This window comes from Podarcis melisellensis, assembly GCF_964234715.1.
Source record: "Podarcis melisellensis genome assembly, chromosome: 18".
Taxonomy (NCBI): domain Eukaryota; kingdom Metazoa; phylum Chordata; class Lepidosauria; order Squamata; family Lacertidae; genus Podarcis; species Podarcis melisellensis.
Window position 1 is genome coordinate 1697306 of NC_138536.1, and position 21394 is coordinate 1718699.

The window sequence follows — 21394 nt, forward strand, 5'->3', positions numbered from 1 at the left end:
CCTATTTTCAGGGGAGAAACGTTGGAGGGGATGGAATAAGACGTCCCTATTTTCAGGGGAGAAACGTTGGAGGGAATAGAATAGGACGTCCCTATTTTCAGGGGAGAAACTGTGGAGGGGATGGAATAGGACGTCCCTATTTCCAGGGGAGAAACGTTGGAGGGGATGGAATAGGACGTCCCCATTTTCATCAGAGAAATGTTGGAGAGAATGAAACACAACACAACACAACACAACACAACACAACAACCCCCCTTCTTTAACCAGGGAAGCAATAATTTTTACCCCACTTCAGACTTATATTCCACATTAAAGGAGTTTGCTGCACAGAGCTGGAGAGGCGTATGGCTTTGCAAAAGGGGCAAAGACCAAGGGGAAGCCCTGGTGAGAGTCACCTGGCAGGAAAGATTTGGCCCAGAGGGTGGAGGTTCTCACCCCCTCCATCCCGCAACTGGGTTGGGGGAAACCCACTGTGCCTTCCAAATTAGCATGTAGAGTCTCTGGGGGTGCCGCCAGCTCCCCCTTCCTCTTTCTAAGCAGGGCTTCCAGAACAGCGTCACCCTCTCCCCAGAAGAGAAATTGTCACAGAGGAAGGTGAAACACTTCTCTGACAGCAATGGTGTGTAAGGGACAAGGCAGGGTCTCTCTCCCTAGCAAACAGGTCCTGAGGTGTATACGCACTTGAACTTGACATGGAAATCCTGCAAGTAGGGTGCTGTAGGCTGGCGGCAATTCCTCACCACCAACATTATCATTATGGAATGGGGCGTCCCCATTTTCACCGGAGAAGCGTCGGATGTGTGAGATATAAAATTAAGACAGATTGATTGATGAGGAAAGAGATCGATGGTAGATGAGGAGGAAGAAGACAGAAGAGGGAGATGGATATAGATCGATGGATAGGTGCCAACTCCCTGGGTGCCAAGAGTCCCCACAAAATTCTCCATGCAGGGGTCACCCACAAATTTTGGTGCACACCTCTCCTTCTCCTCCTCCTCCTCTCTTCTTCTTCTTCTTCCTCCTCTTCTTCTTTCTTCTTCTTCTCCTTCCTTCCTTCCTTCCTTCCTTCCTTCCTTCCTTCCTTCCTTCCTTCCTTCCTTCCTCTTCTTCTTCTTCGATCGCTCGTAGCCAAGTAAGATTGTCTTCCATAAACACGGTTTTAACAATGAGTCCATAAGTGACTGTGGAGGCCAGTTCTGGATCCACACGTCCTTCCATGGCGGGGACATAGGTTTCCGGGCAGGAGTTGATCATGGTGTGGATTTGCCAAGCGTGCCTTCCTCTTAGCATGTTTCTCCCTTGTGTCCTGAGTTCAAGCGTCTTCAAAGCCCACAACACGTTCGTTAAAGGCTGTTCTCCAACTGGAGCGCTCGCAGGCCAGTGTTTCCCAGTTGCCAGTGTTTATACTACATTTTTAAATATCCCTGTTATGATTGAAAATTATTTTGAAATAACTTAAAGAAGAGACTACAGGAGACTCTTGAAAGTCCCAAGGACTGCCAGAAGATCAAACCTCTCCATTTTGAAGGAAATCAGCCCTGAGTGCTCACTTGAAGGACGGATCCTGAAGCTGAGGCTCCAAGACTGTGGCCACCTCAGGAGAAGAGAAGACTACCTTGAAAAGACCCTGATGTTGGGAAAGATGGAGGGCGCAAGGAGAAGGGGACAACAGAGGACGAGATGGTGGGATAGTGTTCTTGAAGAGGCCAGCATGAGTTTGACCAAACTGCGGGAGGCAGTGGAAGACAGGAGGGCCTGGCGTGCTCTGGTCCAGGGGGTCACGAAGAGTCGGACACCACTAAACGACTCAACAACAATTACAGTGGTACCTCGGGTTATAGACGCTTCAGGTTACAGACGCTTCAGGTTACCGACTCTGCTAACCCAGAAATAGTACCTCGGGTTAAGGATTTTGCTTCAGGATGAGAACAGAAATCGTGCTCCAGCGGCGTGGTGGCAGCAGGAGGCCCTATTAGCTAAGGTGGTGCTTCAGGTTAAGAACAGTTTCGGGTTAAGAATGGACCTCCGGAATGAATTAATTACTTTACCCGAGGTACCACTGTACAACATTTTTAAAGATATTCCTTGATACAGTCTTTAAACCTCTTTTGTTGACCACCAGCATTGCATCTGCACAACATGACCCTGGGCACCCACCATCACTGGTCAGAGGTGGCACTCCTGAAAGACGGACAGATAGAACAGGCCAAGGTGTGGCAAAATTCAGAGACGCAACGAAGGACTACTGCCATGCGCTCTACGTGGGGCTACCTTTGAAGGTGACCCGGAAACTACAACTAATCCAGAACGCGGCAGCTAGACTGGTGACTGGGAGTGGAGACCACATAACACCGGTCCTGAAAGACCTTCATTGGCTCCCTGTACATTTCCGAGCACAATTCAAAGTGCTGGTGCTTACCTTTAAAGCCCTAAACGGCCCAGTATCCCTGAAGGAGCGTCTCCACCCCCATCTTTCTACCCGGACACTGAGGTCCATCACCAAGGGCCTTCTGGCGGTTCCCTCACTGTGAGAAGCCAAGTTACAGGGAACCAGGCAGAGGGCCTTCTTGGTGGTGGCTCCCGCCCTGTGGAACACCCTCCCACCAGATGTCAAAGAGAACAACAACTACCAGACTTTTAGAAGACATCTGAAGGCAGCCCTCTTTAGGGACGCTTTTAATGTGTGATGTATTACAGTATTTTAATATTTTTTTGGAAGCTGCCCAGAGTGGCTGGGGAAGCCCAGTCAGATGGGCAGGGTTTAAATAATAAATTATTATTATTATTATTATTATTATTATTAGATGGGTGCAACAGGAGAGAATAGCGGTGGGATTTGGAGAGGCCTGTCTCAGGGCTGTGCGGAAGCGCTCACAGTTTCGCTCTCTCTCACACACAGACACACACACAGACACACACACACACACACACACACACAGTCTCTTGCACCTGTCATCCCCTTTCTCCCCCCCTCCCCACAACCACAGCTGCTCCACCATAGGCAGCCCCACAAGTTCCTATTTCCCCCACCTATTGTAAAAACCGAACCGTTTCGCTCTCGGAGGAAGAGTCGGGCATGTGTCAATTCTGCAATGCGTCCGTTCAGCCCAAACCTTGCACTTCCTTGGGGTCCAGCCGAGCCCCAACCCACAACCTTCTTTCTTCTGTTCATCGGCTTGCCCTTTCCTCCACCACCTCGTGGACCCCCCCTTTCTCCCTGGGCTGTGAGCACGGGCGAAATCTCTCGCCCATCTCCCAGCAAAGGAACCCATAACTTGATACGCCAAGGCAGCTGCCTTGCATATGCCAGACAGAAGATTGATGGCTGGGTGGCGATGGTGGGGGCAGGGCAGGGGATTTGGGGGGCGGGGGAAGGGCTGCGGCTTGGGGACGGACACACAAGACCCCTGAACATTTCCAGGTAGGTCTGTCTGAAACCCGGGAGAGACACCGCTGGCGAGTGTAGACAATATTGAACTTGACATACCAGCGATCTATTGTTGTTGTTGTTGAGTCATTTAGTCGTGTCCGACTCTTTGTGACCCCCTGGACCAGAGCACGCCAGGCCCTCCTGTCTTCCACTGCCTCCCGCAGTTTGGTCAAACTCATGCTGGTAGCTTCGAGAACACTGTCCCACCATCTCGTCCTCTGTTGTCCCCTTCTCCTTGTGCCCTCCATCTTTCCCAAAACCAGGGTCTTTCCCAGGGAGTCTTCTCTTCTCCTGAGGTGGCCAAAGTCTTGGAGCCTCAGCTTCCGGATCTGTCCTTCCAGTGAGCACTCAGGGCTGATTTCCTTCAGAATGGAGAGGTTTGATCTTCTTGCAGTCCATGGGACTCTCCAGAGTCTCCTCCAGCACCAGAATTCAAAAGCATCCATTCTTCGGCCATCAGCCTTTTTTATGGTCCAGCTCTCGCTTCCATACATCACTACTGGATTTCCAGGTAAAGGTAAAGGTAAAGGTACCCCTGCCCGTACAGGCCAGTCTTGACAGACTCTGGGGTTGTGCGCCCATCTCACTTAAGAGGCCAGGGGCCAGCGCTGTCCGAAGACACTTCCGGGTCACGTGGCCAGCGTGACATCGCTCCTCTGGCGAGCCAGAGCCGCACACGGAAACGCCGTTTACCTTCCCGCTGGTAAGCGGTCCCTATTTATCTACTTGCACCCGGAGGTGCTTTCGAACTGCTAGGTTGGCAGGCGCTGGGACCGAGCAGCGGGAGCGCACCCCGCCGCAGGGATTCGAACCGCCGACCTTTCAATCGGCAAGTCCTAGGCGCTGAGGCTTTAACCCACAGCGCCACCTGCGTCCCCGGATTTCCAGGTAGGTCTGTCCAAATCCCGGGAGAGACACCGCTGGCCAGTGTAGACAACTTGATGTACCAGCGATCTGACTTGGTATAATAAGGCCATTTCCTAGATTCCGATGTGGACCAGCCCATTTATTCAAAACCATGAAGACTAGGATCTTGCATTCATTCCAGGAGAAGGACCAGGGCCTGGTGCTTGGATCCCTGCAGGAGGCTGCAAGTTAAATTCCTGGCATCTCCTGGTACAGATGTTGATCTTAATCATGGTGATTCCCTCTCTCTCAGGAGAGAATGCCTCTTTTGAAAAGAAGAGGCATTCCTCCGTCTCTTGCATGAAGTCAGAAAATGCTGCTTCGCCTACCAGGAATGGGAGAGAACATCTGCAGTCCTCCAGATGTTGCCAAACCCCAACTCCCAGAATATCTGACCATGCGGCAGCTAGACTGGTGACTGGGAGCAGCCGCCAGGACCATATAACACCGGTCCTGAAAGACCTACATTGGCTCCCAGGATGTTTTTGAGCACAATTCAAAGTGTTGGGGCTGACCTTGAAAGCCCTAAATGGCCCAGTATCCCTGAAGGAGCGTCTCCACCCCCATTGTCCAGCCTGGACACCGGGGTCCATCTCCGATGGCCTTCTGGTGGTTCCCTCCCTGCGAGAAGCCAAGTTACAGGGAACCAGGCAGAGGGCCTTCTTGGTAGTGGCGCCCTTCCTGTGGAACGCCCTCGAGGAGATAAACAACTACCTGACTTTTAGAAGACGTCTGAAGGCAGCCCTCTTTAGGGAAGTTTTCAACGTTTGATGTTTTATCGTGTTTTTAACATTCTGTTGGGAGCCGCCCAGAGTGGCTGGGGACATCACCATACGTTTGACATTTAAGGGCCATGTGAGCTAGAGTTTCCACCAGGTGGGCATCGCAGATGGGCAGATCCTATCTCCTTCTGCAGAACCCACAAACCTACCCCAAAGGAAGTTCTAGAAGGATTAGAATCGAACCTAGCCAACGAAAAGGCCCTTTTTTCTTGCAGATTGAACAGAAATAATTAAGACTGAATTGAATCATGGAAACTGGAAGGGAACGCAAAGGTCGAAGGGGGCAGGTTCTCCGCCCTGGGGTGTTTTTAAACGGAGGTGGGGTGGGTTCTCGGGTCATGACCCCTGTGTTGGAGGGGGTTGGTCTAGATGACCGCACGGGGTCCCTCCCCGACTCGACACTCCTGCGGTTCTATCGCCTCGCCATGTGCAGCCTCACAACATTCTCCACGTGTGGTGATTTCCAATGTTCTGAGCTCGTGACTGTGGTGTGGTTTTTTCCAGGGGGTGGGGAGGGAAAGAGAAGAGACGAGAAAGCTCTTTTATTCTCGCCCCCCAAATCGCCGCACGTACTTCGCACCTGAGCAGAGAGGCAAGCTGTTCCTCTTAGGTTGTCCCTCCCTGGGAACAACGACCCACCCCCCGAAAAAAAGCGGGCGTCGAGGGCACCCCATCTCCGAATATAAACCTGCCATTCCGGTGCTTGGTTGCCTTTTCCTCCCTGACAATAGAATTCATTATGATGGAAATATCCTCCAGAGGACTGCAGCTTAATTACCTCCTCATTTGCATTTTTGCATATTAATGACTGCAGTACTGCTAATTTTTTTTTTTTTTTTTTTTGCTGCAGTGTGTTTTTCCAAGACGAAGACGGAGTGGAGTTCTTTGCGGGGTCCTTGTCTTCAAACGTCCTCCATTTTCTTCCCTTTCTACAGATGGCGGCAGTTTGGCCACCGCCCCCCCAGGACGAAAAAGCCCTAGAAAAAGGGTTGTCCTGAGTAAACCATGAGGATCTCTCTTAAATTCTGCAGGTTCAAGTGCAGACGCCAATTTCTTTGGCGGCTGCAAAACGTTTTGGCTTTTCTTTCCCATCAACACTGCCCCCCCCGCCTGTGACCTTTGCACCCCCAGTACTGCTGTCCCAAAACCTCCTTCCTTTCTTCAGCGACTTTGCCCCTTCCTTCCGGCTGACTTTTACGCCTGCAGCTCCCAGAATCCCACAAACCTCCTCCTCCCTCAGACAAAGATGCCATAACAATAATTTTAGGAATAATAATTTATTACTTAGACCCCACCCATCTGGCTGGGCTTCCCCAGCCACTCTGGACGGCTCCCAACAGAACATTAAAAGCACGATAAAACATCAAACATTAAAAACGTCCCTAAACAGGGCTGCCTTCAGACGTCTTCTAAAAGTCAGGTAGTTGCTTATTTCCTTGACATCTGGCGGGAGGGTGCCACCACCGAGAAGGCCCTCTGCCTGGTTCCCTGTAACCTCACTAGGTCAAGTGGAGAGGCAGCGACGGACCCAAAGTCACAGCCAGGGAGCTTCAGGGCCAAGGGGAGATTTGAACCCGGGTCTCTCAGTTCCCAGTAGGTCGCTCTCTAACCCCTAAACAATACTGGCTCTCTGATTTTCCCATCAGCCACTTTGGGTGGCTTCCAGTAGATATAAAAACAGAATAAAACTTCAAACATTAAAAGCTTCCCTAAACAGGTTTGCCTTCAGATTTAGACGTTCAGATAAGTCAGATAGTTCATTTCCTTGACATCTGGTGGGAGGGCGTTCCACAGGGCGGGCGCCACCACCAAGAAGGCCCTCCGCCTGGTTCCCTGCAACCTCACTTCTCGCAGGATGGGGACCACCAGAAGACCCTCAGGAGAGGGACCCAGGTGTCCGGGTTGGAGACACTGCTTCAGGGATACTGGGCCGAGCCACACGTTGGGGTCTCTTCTGAATCAACGGCTACGTGGTTCTCTGATTTCAGGCCGGACAGCTGCTGGAACCAGTCTTGGTGCTCCGGAGAGTTTTGTGACACCGGCAAGTCTCGGAGGCCAGTGGCGGCAAATTGCGGAAAGGGCCAACCACAGGGTGAGAAAGGAGTCTCCGCGTCCTTGCCATCGGTCTCCATTGTTTGGCAAGCGGCTTTTTCAGCTGGTATGTCACAATCCATTACTTCCGCCCGAGGAAGCCCAACCGCAGCCTTCGGCCAAGGCAGACACTGCGCTCCAGGCAGAGCCTTTAACTGAGTTTGACACCAGCCCAGATAAAGTTCATGGTGGCAAGGGGCATTTGGGTGTGTGTAGGGGGAATAAACAGGGATGCAGGTGGCGCTGTGGGTTAAACCACAGAGCCTAGGGCTTGCCGAGCAGAAGGTTGGCGGTTCGAATCCCCGCAATGACGGGGTGAGCTCCCGTTGCTCGGTCCCTGCTCCTGCCAACCTAGCAGTTTGAAAGCGCATCAAAGTGCAAGTAGATAAATAGGTACCGCTCTGGCGGGAAGATAAACGGCATTTCCGTGCACTGCTCTGGTTCGCCAGAAGTGGCTTAGTCCTGCTGGCCACATGACCCGGAAGCTGTACTCTGGCTCCCTCGGCCAGTAAAGCGAGATCAGCGCCGCGACCCCAGAGTCGTCTGTGACTGGACCTAATGGTCAGGGGTCCCTTTACCTTTTTAGGGGGAATGCAAACCTAGACAGCATCTTAAAAAGCAGAGACATCACCCTGCCAACAAAGGTCCAAATAGTTAAAGCTCTGGTTTTCCCAGTAGTGATGTATGGAAGTGAGAGCTGGACCATCAAGAAGGCTGATCGCTGAAGAATTGATACTTTTGAATTCTGGTGCTGGAGGAGACTCTGGAGAGTCCCATGGACTGCAAGAAGAACAAACCTCTCCATTCGGAAGGAAATCAGTCCTGAGTGCTCACTGGAAGGACAGATCCTGAAGCTGAGGCTCCAAGACTTTGGCCACCTCATGAGAAGAGAAGACCCCCTGGAAAAGACCCTGATGTTGGGAAAGATGGAGGGTGCAAGGAGAAGGGGACGGGATGGTGGGACAGTGTTCTCAAAGCGACCAGCATGAGTTTGACCAAACTGCGGGAGGCAGTGGAAGACAGGAGTGCCTGGCGTGTTCTGGTCCAGGGGGTCACGAAGAGTCGGACATGACTAAACGACTAAACAACAACAGGGGGAATTTGCAGTCAATTTCAGGCCACTGATTGCACCTGACCAGCTTTTTCTCCCCATTCCTCATTTTTCCATTTTCGCCACATCAAGCAGTTGTTCCCTTGCCTTTCCCGCCCCACAGTTGTCCATGCGACGGTCACCTCCAGGCTTGACTACTGCAATTCGCTCTACGCGGGGCTGCCCTTGAAGCTGTCCCAGAAACTCCAGCGGGTGCAGAATGCTGCAGCGAGGCTCCTAACGGGGTCTCTGCCATGGGAGAATATTCACCCAGTGCTTTTCCAGCTGCACTGGCTCCTGGTGGAGTACAGGGTCAGATTTAAGGTGCTGGTCTTGACCTTTAAAGCCCTTCACGGCCTAGGACCCTTGTATCTACGGGACCGCCTCTCCCGGTATGCCCCACGGAGGACCTTAAGGTCCATAAATAGCAATACCCTAGAGGTCCCGGGCCCTAAGGAAGTCAGATTAGCCTCAACCAGAGCCAGGGCCTTTTCAACACTGGCCCCGGCCTGGTGGAACGCTCTGCCTCATGAGACCAGGGCCCTGCAGGATCTGATTTCTTTCCGCAGGGCCTGTAAGACAGAGTTGTTCTGCCTGGCCTTTGGCTTGGGGTCAATTTGATTCCCTCCCCCTCTTTCTTTTTTCCTTTCTCCTCCTGTGATGAGGCTGCATTTTAATGTTTTAATGTTGCATTTAACCTTGTTTTTTAAGTTGTATTTCAATCCATCTGTTTTTATTATTGGTTGTTAGCCGCCCTGCGCCCGGCCTTGGCTGGGGAGGGCGGGGTATAAATATTATTATTATTATTATTATTATTATTATTATTATTATTATTATTATTATCATCCCCCCCCAGTGATCCCTGGAAACCGTGAAAATAGGGATGTCCTGAGTAAAAGTGGGACATTCTGGGAGCAATTCAGAAACTGGGATAGCTTCTGTAAATCCGGTACTGTCTCTGGAAAATGGGGACACTGGGAGGGTCTGGAACCTAGCCCAAGGGCCGTGTAAAAGGAAGCCAAGGGCTGCTGGTTACCCATCCCTGTTTGAGTTGATGATTTGTATATGTTGAGCTACAGGGCTGGGTCTGTCCTTTTTATTGGGGGTGGCGGGGGGGTTGGAGCATCCTTCCGAGCCAAGCAGGACCCACCCCAAGGCAAATCAGCCCCCACACCTACCAAACCTGGACCTGAGAGGGCGGCTAGTTTCAGACATTTCCCAGCAAAGAACAAACAGCAAATGATAGGCCCCGTATAGTTACTCTCACGTTTCAAGAGACAGCCGACAGAGGTTGCAGGAAGCAAGGGAGAATTCCCTGCCGGCCAAATCCCAGCTTCTTTTAGGTGGAAACCCCCAAACTCCCTGCACCTCCCTGTCCCCAAATCCCCCCCCTCCCAGCCTTCAAAGAACTCTTCCCAAATCATCAATGAAGCTCATCATGAGAAAGTCTATTGTGCCACCTGCCGGCAGTGGTGCAGAATGACACCCCCTTCTTCTTCTTCTTCTTCTTCTTCTTCTTCTTCTTCTTCTTCTTCTTCTTCTTCTTCTTCTTCCAGTAAAGGTAAAGGGACCCCTGACCATGAGGTCCAGTCGTGGCCGACTCTGGGGTTGTGGCGCTCATCTCGCTTTACGGGCCGAGGGAGCAGCGTACAGCTTCCGGGTCATGTGGCCAGCAGGACTAAGCCGCTTCTGGCGAACCAGAGCAGCGCACGGAAATGCCGTTTACCTTCCCGCCGGAGTGGTACCCATTTATCTACTTGCACTTTGAGCTGCTTTCGAACTGCTAGGTTGGCAGGAGCAGGGACCGAGCAACGGGAGCTCACCCCGTCCTTGCGGGGATTCGAACCGCCAACCTTCTGATCGGCAAGTCCTAGGCTCTGTGGTTTAACCCACAGCACCACCCGCTGCCTATTATTACAGTAGCCTACACTAAAAAAAGTTGGTTCGCCACAAATCTAACTCAATGGTGTAATGTTGGGAAATGTCAATCGCTTCTCCTACCTGGGCAGTTATCTTTCCACAAGGGCCGACATTGATGCCGAAATCCAGCATCGCCTGAGCTCTGTGAGTGAGGCTTTCTCCCGATTGAAGTGCAGAGTGTTTGAGGAGCAGGACATCTGCAGGAAAGCCAAAATGCTTGTGACATAAACAGAGTTACAGTGCTTTTGTCCTTTTCACTTGTTTACAAAGCTATTGTACTACCAACCTTACTGTATGCTTGTGAAACATGGACCACTTATAAACACCATCTGCAACTCCTTGAAAGATTCCATCAACGGTGTCTTTGAAAAATATTACACATCACTTGGGAAGACAGACGAACTAATGCCAGTGTACTGGAAGAAGCAAAGATCACCAGTGTCGAAGTGATGATTCTTCAACATCAACTTCGTTGGACTGGTCATGTTGTGCAGATGCCTGATTATCGTCTTCCAAAGCAACTACAGTGGTACCTCGGGTTAAGTACTTAATTCGTTTGGGAGGTCCGTTCTTAACCTGAAACTGTTCTTAACCTGAAGCCCCATTTTAGCTAATGGGGCCTCCTGCTGCTGCTGCGCCACCGGAGCACGATTTCTGTTGTCATTCTGAAGCAAAGTTCTTAACCTGAAGCACTATTTCTGGGTCTGTAACCTGAAGCGTCTGTAACCCGAGGTACCACTGTACTCCATTTCCAACTTAAAAATGGAAAGTGTAATGCTGGTGGTCAACAAAAGAGGTTTTAAGACTGTCTCAAGGCAAATCTAAAAAAAATGTAGTATAAACACCGACAACTGGGAAACACTGGCCTGCGAGAGCTCCAGTATTGTTGAGAGTATTGTAGATGATAAAAATTAAAAACAAAACAAAAAGCTACCTGCACTGATGATAGTCATTGTTTGAATGGGGGGGCTTTTATCCAACATTTCTCCTATGAAAATAGGGACGTCCTATTCCATCCCCTCCAACGTTTCTCCCGTGAAAATAGGGATGTCCTAAAGAAAAGTCATAAAGGATGTCCTAAAGAAAATCAATGACAAACCTAGACAGCATCCTAAAAAGCCAAGACATCACCTTGCCAACAAAGGTCCGTATAGTTCAAGCTTTGTTTTTCCCAGTAGTGATGTATGGAAGTGAGAGCTGGACCATCAAGAAGGCTGATCGCCGAAGAATGGATGCTTTTGGATTATGGTGCTGGAGGAGACTCTTGAGAGTCCCATGGACTGCAAGAAGATCAAACCTCTCCATTCTGAAGGAAATCAGCCCTGAGTGCTCACTGGAAGGACAGATCCTGAAGCTGAGGCTCCAAGACTTTGGCCACCTCAGGAGAAGACTCTCTGGAAAAGACCCTGGTTTTGGGAAAGATGGAGGGCGCAAGGAGAAGGGGACGATGGAGGACGAGATGGTTGGACAGTGTTCTCGAAGCTACCAGCATGAGTTTGACCAAACTGCAGGAGGCAGTGGAAGACAGGAGTGCTTGGCGTGCTCTGGTCCAGGGGGTCACGAAGAGTCGGACAAGACTAAACGATAAAACAACAAAGAAAAGTGGGACATTGCAGGATCAAATCAGAAACTGGGATGGCTTTTGTAAATCCGGGACCGTCCCTGGAAAATAGGGTCACTTGGAGGGTCTGCAAACTTGGATGGCTTTAACAGAGAATGGGACAAATTGTTGGAGGAGGAGAAGGCTCTCAATGGAGGCTGTACTCTGCTTCTAGGGTTGGAATAATAGAATCATAGATTCTTTGAAAAGGAGCCAAGGGTCATCCAGACCAACCGTGTGCAATGCAGGAATCTCAGCTAGAACCTCCCTGACAATTGGATCTGTCCAGTCCTCTCTCAAAACCATTCAGGTGATTGGCTCCTGCGGCAGCGAGTTCCGTAGTTTAACCAAGTGCTTCATGAAGAAGGACTTTCTTTTATCCGTCTCAAACCCAGGGCCGGATTTAGGTTTGATGAGGCCCTTCTGAAGGTAATGGGGCCCTTTATATGTCCAGCTGTCCTTTGCCAACAACAGATGATCACTGGTTTTTTGTGTAGAATAAATGCTATATGTTCATTTCGGGACCTCATAGGTATCTCATACCATTTGCACATCACAAATGATGTATTTTATCAAAGTCATGGTTGAACTGAAATACAATTAAAGGTAAAGGTAAAGGGACCCTTGACCATTAGGTCCAGTCGTGGCCGACTCTGGGGTTGCGGCACTCATCTCGCTTTATTGGCCAAGGGAGCTGGCGTACAGCTTCTGGGTCATGTGGCCAGCTTCTGGTGAACCAGAGCAGCGCACAGAAACACCGTTTACCTTCCTGCCAGAGCAGTACCTATTTATCTACTTGCACTTTGACGTGCTTTCGAACTGCTAGGTTGGCAGGAGCAGGGACCGAGCAACGGGAGCTCACCCCGTCGCGGGGATTCGAACCGCCAACCTTCTGATCGGCAAGCCCAAGAGGCTCAGTGGTTTAACCCACAGCACCACCCGCATCCGAAATACAATTAAGAAGAAGTATGTTAATAGTGAAATAATTATGAAGCTCTAACTTAAAATGATTTTTGATTCATAACAAACTTAATAATGCAAACACATTGTCATTTGGCAAGAACAAAAGTTCCTTTAGAAACACAATTTGGAAAGACTCATAATCCAGTTCCTGCTATTACATGAAATAATAACAGGTGTAAATAGATGATGCAAAGTACTAATAATGATAAATAGCAGAATGTAGGCACCCTATATATAGAAAGGAGCAAAGCAGGGATATTTTAGGGAGCAGGCGGGGCCCATGACTCACATCATAGGAGCCTACACAACACAAAACACTGTTGCTGTATGCAGGTTTTATTTTATTTGCTTTTCATCTTATATTTGGGAAATGTACATCCAGGTTTTTTCCCCTTTATTTTTATTTGGGGCCCCCCAAGAGAGTGGGTCCCTAGGCTAGAGCTTGTTTAGCTTATACATAAATCCAGCAATGGTCCCAAACCTTCCAACGTTCTGCTTCCTTCAATGTCTGCTAGTCCCAGTGTTAGGAAAAAGGGTGCAATGCAACGATTTGCCGCTAAAGGGCGGCAGATGCCCAGAAAATAAAACTGCATAATAAGTCGAAGTGTTGACTCTGGCCGAATTGTTCTCAGAGTTGTTGCTGTTTAGTCATTTAGTCGTGTCCGCCTCTTTGTGACCCCCTGGACCAGAGCACGCCAGGCCCTCCTGTCTTCCACTGCCTCCCACAGTTTGGTCAAACTCCAGGGAGTCTTCTCTTCTCCTGAAGTGGCCAAAGTCTTGGAGCCTCAGCTTCAGGATCTGTCCTTCCAGTGAGCACTCAGGGCTGATTTCCTTCCCAATGGAGAGGTTGGATCTTCTTGCAGTCCATGGGACTCTCAAGAGTCTCCTCCAGCACCAGAATTCAAAAGCATCCATTCTTCTCAGAGTTCTCAGAGTAGACTCCCTGAAATGCTTTTGTATTAGGGGGTGTCCTGAAGTAGAGGACCTTACGCATTATATCTGGCACTGCCCCTTATATAATGAAGCAGGAGAACGATTTTTAGCACCTATAATGACACGGTCCCCTCTGACATGATTTTATATCTCCTTGCAGTATGTGACCTGGCGTGTAGCACTCTTTGCAACTGCTGCTAGGAAAATTAGAGCAAATTATATAGCCAAGATAGCCACCAACTGTAAAGGAGGTCAATTTATTGGACCCTAAGCTATATTCTATCTTTATCACCAAACTCCGAATATAATTGCACATTGTATTAATTAATATTAGGAATTGAAGAACCTTTTAATGAGGGTGAAAGAGGAGAGCGCAAAATATGGTCTCAACATCAAAAAAACGAAGATCATGGCCACTGGTCCCATCACCTCCTGGCAAATAGAAGGGGAAGAAATGGAGGCAGGGAGAGATTTTACTTTCTTGGGCTCCATGATCACTGCAGATGGTGACAGCAGCTAGGAAATTAAAAGACGCCTGCTTCTTGGGAGAAAAACAATGACAAAGCTAGACAGCATCTTAAAAAGCAGAGACATCACCTTGCCTACAAAGGTCCCTATAGTTAATGCAACAACAGCAGCAAGAATACTCATCGCAAAGTACTGGAAGACACAATATTTGCCCACCTTGGAAGAATGGCAGATGCAACTGATAGACTACATGGAACTGGCAGAAATGACTGGCAGAATCCGAGACACGGGAGAAGAACAAACAGAAGAAGATTGGATGAAATTTAAAGATTATCTGCAAAAACATTGTAAACTATTTGAATGTTAAAATGATGCAGGATATAGAGATAGTGCGGCATTAGTGACAAAGTTGAAAGGAATGTGCAAAGATGTTTCATAAGTAACAAGTAAAGAAACATAGCAAAATTAATCAATGACGGGGGGTTAGAAGTTAAGTGGTTAGTAGCGGCAATGGTTAATTTAAAAGAAATTAAGTAACATTATAATCAGTCAAAATAATGGAAGAGTTTGCTGAAACTAATTTGGAAATTGGAATACAGAAAAGGGAGGTGTGAGGAAGTCAGGAAAGTAAGGTACATGAAATTAAGAATTGAACTTATATATTTTTGTTTGATTTTTAATGTGTTATATTGTTTATTGTCTGTTATTGTGTTGTTTTGTTTTGTTTGTTATGATAAAATTTGTTGAAACCCTAATAATTTTTTTTTAAAAAGAAACAAAGGTCCGTATAGTTAAAGCTATTTCTGGGTTAGCAGAGTCTGTAACCTGAAGCGTATGTAACCCAAGGTACCACTGTACACAGATTTATTAGTTGATAACATGGTAGATAGATAATGTAACGGCATGTATAATTTTATAACATGCAGAGAGTAATATGTGCTGAGTCCCTCTCTCTCTCTCTCTCTCTCTCTCTCTCTCTCTCTCTCTCTCTCTCTCTCTCTCTCTTTCTCTCTTTCTTTTTTCTGCCCGTCCTCATCCTAACCCCCTCCACGTGGCGCCCACAAACTCCAGCTGCCTCGCCACCTCGTAAATGATCCCCTCCAACCCCCCTCCCAACATCCAATTTCCGAAACGGTGACGTCCTAAACGGAAAGGTCGCGCCAAGGAGGGGAGAAGATCAAGCTGAAAGGTTGAGAGGTCAGAGGTGGCAACCCCGGGTTCACCAGATGCCAGCAAATCGTTTAAAGTGGGTGGGGTGGGTGGGTGAGGAGCAACGTTCAAGTCTCTGGGCTCATCCGTACGGTCCTCGAAGGTGGGGTGGAAGCATCCCATAATTCGAGCCGTCCTCCCTAATTCCCCCAGACCTTGTTCTCCTCCAAATGGCCACTGCTGCACATTTCCCCCCTCCCTCGAAGTGGATTCCCTCCAACTTTCAGAGCAGGGTTAGGGTAGCAGGAGAGAGAGGCAGCGGTTGTGCAGTGGTTAGAGCGCCGGATTTGGGCTACGGAAAGCCACACTCATCCCATGACGCTCACTGAGTGTGGCCTTGGAAACTGCCTGTCTAGGTGGTTTGGGGGATTAAACGAGGCAGGGGATAATAATAATAATAATAATAATAATAATAATAATAATAATAATAATAATAATAATTATACCCCGCCCATCTGGCCAGGCCTCCCCAGCTACGCTGGGCGGCTCCCAACAGGATATTAAAAACACAGTAAGACAGCAAACATTAAAAACTTCCCAAAACAGGGATTGCGCTAAGGGTGGCCAAATTCTGGTCGACTGCCATAAAACTTAGGGAACAAGCTGTGCTACCATAATGACTAAGGCCATAAATGACAATTTTAGGTTATATTTTAGTGATTAAGATTTAACTTATATATATTTTTAACTGCTGCTATAAAACCTAGGGCTTGCCGATCAGAAGGTCGGCGGTTTGAATCCCCGCAACAGGGTGAGCTCCCGTCAGTGGCGTAGCGTGGGGCGTGCAGGGGGGACCGGGCGCAACACCTGGGGGTTAGGGTTAGGGGGTGCAAATCCATGGGTTAGGGGGCGCAAATTACTTGCCTTGCCCCGGGTGCTGACAACCCACGCTACGCCACTGGCTCCCATTGCTCAGTCCCTGCTCCTGCCAACCTAGCAGTTCGAAAGCACATCAAAGTGCAAGTAGATAAATAGGTACCACTCCAGCGGGAAGGTAAACGGCGTTTCTGTGCGCTGCTCTGGTTCTCCAAAAGCGGCTTAGTTCTGCTGGCCACATGACCCGGAAGCTGTACGCCGGCTCCCTCAGCCAATAAAGCGAGATGAGCGCCGCAACCCCAGAGTTGCCTGCGACTGGACCTAATGGTCAGGGGTCCCTTTACCTTTACGCATCATTTTCCTTATAGCTGATGTGTAATGTTCGCATCAAGCAGTAGGGGGTGCAGCCGGATAGGTTTCTGGGTTAGGAAACACTTTGATCAGGAGCCCTTCGTCTTTTTGGGGACTGTGGGGAGAAAGGGCGTTTGGCAACATGGGTTTGCATGCGCGACGTGCCCATATCACTGGATCCCAGGGGGGCCGACCAGGGAATAAGAGCATCCTAACCGGGACAGCCTCAAATATGGTTCTGCTCCATCGTTGGCACGGCAAACATTTGAAGGTGGCAGTCGAAGCTCAGCCGGGCCCCCCTTGAAAAAGGCTCTTGGGTGGGCAAGTCTAGGACTGTTGTTTAGTCGTTTAGTCATGTCCGCCTCTTCGTGACCCCCTGGACCAGAGCACGCCAGGCCCTCCTGTCTTCCACTGCCTCCCGCAGTTTGGTCAAACTCATGCTGGCACCTTCAAGAACACTGTCCCACCATCTCATCCTCTGTCGTCCCCTTCTCCTTGTGCCCTCCATCTTTCCCAACATCAGGGTCTTTTCCAGGGAGTCTTCTCTTCTCCTGAGGTGGCCAAAGTCTTGGAGCCTCAGCTTCAGGATCTGTCCTTCCAGTGAGCACTCAGGGCTGATTTCCTTCCGAATGGAGAGGTTTGATCTTCTTGCAGTTAATGGGACTCTCAAGAGTCCCCTCCAGCACCAGATTTCTGGACACCCAATGGACTTTCCTGGGGAGAGAGGCTGGCTCAGCCTTAGTCCCATGCTGCAGATGGAACAACCGAGGCCGGCGAGGAAGCAGCGAGCTGCTTGATTTAAGGTTGGGTCTTTGCGGCTATCGGAGACTAGCCTGCTCTGGGCCCACAAAGTTCTCCTTACCTGTGGTTCCTGCATTGCAAGGGGGTGAGAATGGATGAGCTTTGGGGGGTACACTCCAATTCCATGTCTCCCACCTGAACTGTCCAAGCACCCTCTCCCTTCCCCACCTGCTTGCGTCAACCACTCCGACACATCGCACAGTGGGTTGGGGTGGGGGGTGGGATGGATGTCCGTTGCCTTGGCAACGGGAGCTGGTCAGCATCTTAGTGACCTCAGAGACCTTTTCTCTGCCAGGGTCAAGAAGGTCAATAGATTGCATTCAAATGAAAAAGGTCATTGCAGAATGCCGATCGATTGGCACGTGTGGGAGGGGGAAGGGGGGAGGAGGAGGAGGAGGAGGAGGAGGAGAGGAGGAAGAAGAAGAAGAAGAAGAAGAAGAAGAAGAAGAAGAAGAAGAAGAAGAAGAAGAAGAAGAAGAAGAAGAAGGAGAAGGAGAAGGAGAAGGAGAAGGAGAAGGAGAAGGAGAAGGAGGAGGAGGAGGAGGAGGAGGAGGAGGAGGAGGAGGGCGGCAGGGAGAGAGGGAAGGAGAGTTAGAGGAGATGAAAGAGGCAAGGGCAGCCCTATTTGGAAAAAGCTGTGGGTCACCTGGGCTGTGGCCAGCTAACCTCAGAGTAGACCCACTGAGGTGACTGGTATCCTTGCATTTTGATGGGTTGATAATCCAGCCAAGTTATACTGGACGTTTCCAGGAGTCTGCTCTGAGAATGACTCTCATTGGGTGCAAAAGAAGAGGAAGGAATAGGGGCTATTTTGGGGGGACAGGGGGCAGGCAGGTGTGGGAGACTCCCTGGTCCTGAATGGGGTGACTGTGCCCCTGAAGGACCAGGTGTGCAGCCTGGGGGTCATTTTGGACTCACAGCTGTCCATGGAGGCACAGGTCAGTTCTGTGTCCAGGGCAGCTGTCTGTCAGCTCCATCTGGTACACAGGATGAGGCCCTCCCTGCCCGCATACTGCCTGGCCAGAGTGGTGCATGCTCTAGTTATCTCCCGCTTGGACTACTGCCATGTGCTCTGTGTGGGGCTGCCTTTGAATGTGACCCAGAAACTACAACTAATCCAGAATGCGGCAGCTAGACTGGTGACTAGGAGCGGCTGCCGAGACCTCATAACACTGGTCCTGAAAGACCTACACTGGCTCCCACTACATTTCCTAACACAATTCAAAGTGTTGGTGTTGACCTTGAAAGCCCTAAACGGCCTCAGCCCAGTATACCTGAAGGAGCGTCTCCACCCCCATTGTCCACCCCAGACACCAGGGTCCAGCTCCAAGGGCCTTCTGGCGGTTCCCTCCCTGCGAGAAGCGAGGTTACAGGGAACCAGGCAGGGAGCCTTCTCAGTGGTGGCACCTGCCCTGTGAAATGGCCCAAGAGAGTGGGGCCCTAAGCTATAGATTGTTTACTTTATATTAGTCCTGCTGGCCACATGACCTAGAAAAACTGTCTGTGGACAAACGCCGGCTCCCTCGGCCTGTAGAGAGAGTTGAGCGTGCAACCTCAGAGACATCTGCGACTGGACCTAACGATCAGGGATACCTTTACCTTGGGTCACAAACGCTTCAGGTTACAAGCGTTTCAGGTTACAAACTCCGCTAACCCGGAAGTAATACCTTGGGTTGCGAACTTTGTGTCAGGATGAGAACGGAAATCGTGCAGCGGTGGCAGCGGGAGGCCCCATTAGTGAAAGCACGCCTCAGGTTAACAATGGTTTCAGGTTAAGAACAGACCTCCTGCACGAATTAAGTTCTTAACCCGAGGTAGGTAAAGGTAAAGGGACCCCTGACCATTAGGTCCAGTCGTGGCCGACTCTGGGGTTGCAGCGCTCATCTCGTTTACTGGCTGAGGGAGCCGGCGTACAGCTTCCAGGTCATGTGGCCAGCAGGACTAAGCCGCTTCTGGCCAACCAGAGCAGCTCATGGAAACGCCATTTACCTTCCCGCCGGAGTGGTACCTATTTATCTACTTGCACTTTGAGGTGCTTTTGAACTGCTAGGTGGGCAGGAGCAGGGACCTAGCGACCGGAGCTCACCCCGTCCTTGCGGGGCTTCGAACTGCCAACCTTCTGATCGGCAAGTCCTAGGCTCTGTGGTTTAACCCACAGCGCCACCCGGGTCCCTTAACCCGAGGTACCACTGTACTTAAATCCAGCACTGTGCATAAAGACATCTGTGCTCCCACCGTGTTTTATTATCATTGTCAAGCGAAGAGGAGACAAATATCCTTTCCCTTATTCCACCATTGAAAGATCTTGCTCTTTACTCCCCATCTGTGGGGTGTTGGGCAACTATCGGGGCGATTCCTGGCCGGGGTCCCTCTTTGACCGGCGCGGTCGATCCTCAGACAGATTCCTTGCCTTGCCTCATGCGCTATTTCATGCCCATCGATTTCTCCCGGAGTAAATGAGTTTGTATGGATCATTCAGCAGCGAGGCTGAGTCTGTCCATTGGTTTAGGGCAGAGAGAAGGGGAGAGAGGGGTGTGGTTTGGGGGGGGGAAGAGAGAGATGGGAGGCTGAGGAATTTGACGGTGTGTCTGGGTACGCATGTATTGGGTACATATGTGCAGGAGGCGAGCATAGAGAGGAGCATGAAAGCTGCGTTGGAGCATATGAGAGAGAGAGAGAGAGAGAGAGAGAGAGAGAGAGAGAGAGAGAGAGAGAGAGAGAGAGAGAGAGAGAGAGAGAGCTGAATAGTCAGGATCAATGTTCGGGGTGTGAAGTGAATTAATGGAAGTCACGTAGCCTGGGATGTTAGAAGAAGATGGAGACCGGGAGAGACTCCCTCTGGGACATGGCTGTGGCTAAATCCAACCCGACCAGGGCAAACAGGAAGAAGACAGGGGGCACTGCCCCACTGCGCAAATTTAATATCTGAACCAGATTCCCATTGGGTGCAGGGTCGGCTTGAGGTTTAGAGCCACGAAAGAGCCAAGGCTGTAAATTGGGGGTGACAGGGTGGCGTAGAGACCAGTGCTGGATTTATGTATAAGCTAAACAATCTATCTATCTATCTATCTATCTATCTATCTATCTATCTATCTATCATCTATCTATCATCTATCTATCATCTATCTATCATCTATAATCTATGTCAGTATCAGATTTACGTATAAGCTAAACAAGCTATAGCATAGGGCCCCACTCTCTTGGGGGCCCCGCCTGCTCGCCTGCTCCCTAAAATATCCCTGGTTTGCTCCTTTCTATATATAGGATGCTGATATTCTGCATGCAGGGCCACATGGGCAAATGGCTTGAGATACCTATTAGGTCCATCAATGACCATATAGCTGCATATATTCAAAACAGAAAAACAGCTGCAATTTGTTGTTCGAAATTTAAAGGAAAAAACCCCTGGATGTACATTTCTAAAATCTAATCTAATCTATCTATCTATATCTATCAATATCTATCTATCTTCATCATCTATCTATCTATCTATCTATCTATCTATCTATCTATCATCTATCTATCTATCTCTATCATCTATCTATCTATCATCTATCCGTCTATCCATCTATTTGTCTATCTATACTATCTATCTATCTATCTATCTATCTATCTATCTATCTATCTATCATCTATCTATCTATCTATCATCTATCTATATATGCTATTGTTGAATTTACGTATAAGCTAAAAAAGCTCTAGCTTAGGCCCCACTCTCTTGGGGGCCCCCAAAAAAAATTCAAAGGAAAAAACCACTGCATGTACATTTCCAAAATATAAGAAAGAACAAAATAAAACCTTACCTACAACAACAGTGTTTTGTTTTGTGTAGACTCCTAGGATGTAAGTCATGGGCCTGGCCTGCTAGCCTGCTCCCTAAAATATCACTGATTTGCTCCTTTCTATATATAGGATGCTTACATTCTGCATGTGCAAATGGCTTGAGATACCTATTAAAAAGGTAAAGGTAAAGGTAAAGGGACCCCTGACCATTAGGTCCAGTCGTGGCTGACTCTGGGTTGTGGCGCTCATCT